The sequence below is a fragment of the Castor canadensis genome, chromosome 8 (assembly GCF_047511655.1).
Source record: "Castor canadensis chromosome 8, mCasCan1.hap1v2, whole genome shotgun sequence".
Lineage (NCBI taxonomy): Eukaryota > Metazoa > Chordata > Mammalia > Rodentia > Castoridae > Castor > Castor canadensis.
The window spans coordinates 92,554,762-92,558,910 of NC_133393.1; the positions used below are offsets into that span (position 1 = coordinate 92,554,762).

A 4,149-nucleotide genomic window follows, 5' to 3' on the forward strand; every position below is an offset into this window, starting at 1 on the left:
AGTGTTGCCTCCATTACCTAGGACAAACTAATCAGAACAAATAAAAATTTTCCTGAATTTATACCATAGAAACCTTGTAGCTTTAAAATGTAACTGATATGACTTCTTTCTGCCTTATTCCTTACATGTAGCAACCAGTATACTCTCTGTGAAATAAGTTCTGAATTATATATATTGTATTACTTTTTTATGTATCATGGAATGCATAACCCAGTAGGCAGTAAGGATTAAAAGTAATATTGGATATATTTTCACATTTTCTATTTTATATCAGTAATTTTTTCCTTTACAAATATACATATTTTGTTAATCATCTGTCGTTAGAACTGGCAGATCAAAGGGAGAAACTATTATGGTTTGAACAATGGTTGAAACATATTGAAATCTATAGTTAATAGTTATAAATGTGTTAAAGTGATAATCTGTGGATACTTGCAGTTTTTTCCAAAAAAATAATCTTCTCAGTGACAGACAAAAATACATTTATTGACAAATATGAAACATACAATTTGGAAGTCTGATGATACCTATCCTATATTTGATTTCATTTACTAAAAATACGAAGTGCATTAATAGTATACTGCAGGAGACATCTTTCAAAATATAGTTCACCCTGGCATCTATTACAAAGAAGCATCTCACACAGAAAAAGCACAGGTTGCATTAAATGTGTGATTTGTATGAACCTCAGTTTGAAATAAAAATAAATTTCCCTTTTATATCTTTTATTTTTCTATACAAACAGAAATATTGCTATGAACAGAACTCCCAAACTTACTATTGTTAACCTGAGAATTCTTAGGTAAATTCCGGGGTATACCACTTTATGATGCTGGAAGGTGAAATGTGTCAGAGTTCTCTGGAAAAGATAAAAATTGAATCCCTCACAAAATAACACAATTTACCTTGTCTGGCCATTGAACAAACCCCTGAGAAAGTGGGATGAAGAAAGCAAGGATGCCAGCAGAGTGGAGTTTAAGAGATGTGGCAATGTCATGACACATCTTTCTGGAAAGCCAAGCAATATAGGGAGGTACAGCAAAGTGTACCGATCTGCTGACACAGTCAGCCTGGTTTCCCTTTGGCCAAACTTCATTTTCCTAATGTGCACATGAACTCAGTCTGCACTCAGGAGATAATGTATTCTCAATTCCTGTGGGATTGGTTTATTCTACAGTGGACCCTCCTTTGAATGTGTGACCCATATTTTATTCAATATGTATCTCTGCAAACACAGAGAAGAATGAATGACAAGAAAAATATTTTAAACTTATTTTTCACTTTGAAGTTGACATGTTTATTGTTATAATAATCAAGTTTCACAAGTATTCCTGTGGACATACATAATAGTCCTTGTTCTTCCTATCAGGCTTCCATTTCCTTTAGATCTTTAATTTAATCAGCATAAAACATTTCAGTATGGCTTACCAGACATTTTTTCTGTGTATTTACTCAGAAGACAAGTCACAATTACACACCCAAAAGATAGTTTATCTTTGTATATTTTATGCAATTTTATAAACTTTACAAATGCAACAAATTATCCAATTTTACTACACAAATATTCAGCCACTTTCCTGTGTTCCTTTTTGTTTTTTAGTTAACAAGGTGTAAGTAATATCCTTGGCATGTTATCTAGAAAATGTTCATTATCCTGAAACAATTGCCCAGAATAGCTGGCTAGATTTATATATAATTTGTTAATTTCATCTTTGATAAAGATTAGGGAATTAGGGAATGCTAATTTCACATCTTTAGTTACTACACTGCATTCTTACATATTTGTTTGCATATGCACAATTAATATTTGTGCAAACCAACTTTTGTTATATACTTCAGCATTTCCCTCCTACAGACAAGAATGAACCCTTTTCATTTCATCCTAGCCTATATTCAATATTATAAATGATTTTATAACCAGACACAAAAATAATATCCCAATTCAGTCAATGGTAAATACTAGCTCTCTGTGCCTGGGTTTTAAATTAATAAGATTCAATTTCTCTGAAAACTTGAAAAATTATTTGAAAGGTTTTAAAGGAATTTAAGTCTATTTATTGTCTCCATTAACTATTAATTACAATATAGTTCACAGTTGGATAACATTCGATTAGTACAAAGTTTTCTTGGAGTCTAGAAACAGAAACCTAAATACTGAATACACAGCCTACATATGAGTAATGAGTTGGGGTAAAAAAAAAGCATGTGGATCAATAATGTAATTATGAAATTTTGTTTGCTCATTTAGGCCAGTAGGTACTAAATTTCCAACATCTCTAATGAGTCAATTACTTTTCCATGAGACAAGTCTTAGATATTCCATGATTTATGACATAGATTTCAACTTTCTTACAGGAATGTCTCACTAGAGAAACCTTTAAATATCCTCTTAGTTTTGTTTAGCTAATGAAAACTAAGCAGGATTTGTTGAGTGACTTTATCTGGGTAAGGAAATTGTTGGCAGTGATAAAAGTTTTTCCTTTCAGGAATTTTGCAAATAAACTGTAACATTTATGTGTCTATTTAAAACCGAAACAAGTTGGGTGTTGTGGTGCACACCTGTAATGCTAGCACCTGTGTGATGAAGGTAGGATGATTGAAAGTTGGAGGTCAGCCTGGGCTAAGGAGCAATTTCAAGGCCACCCTGAGTTCCACAGCAAGACCTTGTCTCAACAAAGCAAAGTCTAGAATGTAGCAAGGTCTAGAATGTATATATATATATATATATATATATATATATATATATACACAAACAAATAAAGAAAAAATTCCAGAATGGTCCTCGATTCCTTCCAGAATGGTATGTTGATACCACTTAAAAATAAGTTCTGATTAAATAATGACTGCAAAATTTTCATAGTATTTAGAAAAGCCTGTTCCTAAATGCAGAGGAAATATGTCATGGTATCAAATATTTTTTGATAAAAGAAGCAACTGCGTAATTTTTTTGTTGAAAGTAACCAGTGCTATTGATGCAAAACTAAAAGCAACTCCCCAAAAAATCCCAACTCCCCAAATAGTACTTTCAAAACCAATACCTTGAACTTGATTTTTATTCAAATATAATTTTCACAGCAATAATTCAGCAGCCAAGACTCAGATTTTATATCTATTTACCTGTCATCTACCTATCTATTTATCAATCCATCTCTATCTATCATCTATCATTTATCTGCTATAAGCAATGCAAACAGTTATTGAGCCTCATTTCTGGACAAGACTGACAGTCTCTCTTCATAAAAAAAGCAATTGCAATTTGAGCATACTTCATATTTGCCTCTTTTGACAGCACCAAGTCTGTCTCATCTGAATCTTCTTACTTCATGAGAAAGAACAGTTCTCCACTGCTGTTTGTGCCACCAATTACTATTCTGGATCAAGATCTCTGGTACATATAGCCTCTGGGTTTCTCAGGAGTATTTCTTTTCTTCTTTGATTTGCTACCTACATATTTAATATCAGATAAAGATTTTCTTTTTGTACTATCTTTTTCATTACCAGCTTTTTGAGAATTATGAAATGGTTCAGTTAACTGTGGACAACCCAAATTTTCTTTAGGTTCCCAACCGTCATTAGCATCCATAAATCTCTTCCACTTCAAGAAATACTCCACCTTCCCATTCACTACATGTGGGTCTAGCACTTTTTCTACCACAAATTCTTTAGACTTTAACTGTTCAATTTTTTTTACTCTTTCCATTCTGCTTTTTTCCCATTTTTAGAGTGTAGCTTTACTGGAGGCAATTTTTATTTGCAGACTTGAAGAGCTACTACTCTGATGTTCTGGGTTGCTAGTCCTGCAGCACCTTGGGTCTACATGCCTCTAGTTTCATTAGATTGAAAGTATTTTTAAATTTTTCCTTAGGCTTCTTCAATGATCCATTGTTTATTCACTATTGTGTTGTACAATTCCCATGTGTTTATATAATTTCTACAGTTTCTTTTACTGTTGATTTGGTTTCATTCTGTTATGAACCAATAATACATAAGAAATGATTTTCATTTTCTTATTTGTAAAGATGTGTTAGGTGGCCTAATGTACAATCTGTTTTATAGCAATTTCCATGTGGTGATAAAAGTATTGTGCACTCTGCAGCTGTCGGATACAATATTCTGTTCTGTTAAGTACATCTGACTTGTAGTGTAATT

At 32.4% G+C, this 4,149-nt stretch overlaps 1 pseudogene; it reads right to left on the reverse strand.

The window, feature by feature from the left end:
* Positions 1 to 3,175: 3,175 nt before the first annotated feature.
* On the reverse strand, positions 3,176 to 3,716 carry LOC141425920 (chromobox protein homolog 3 pseudogene; annotated as a pseudogene).
* Positions 3,717 to 4,149: the final 433 nt, after the last annotated feature.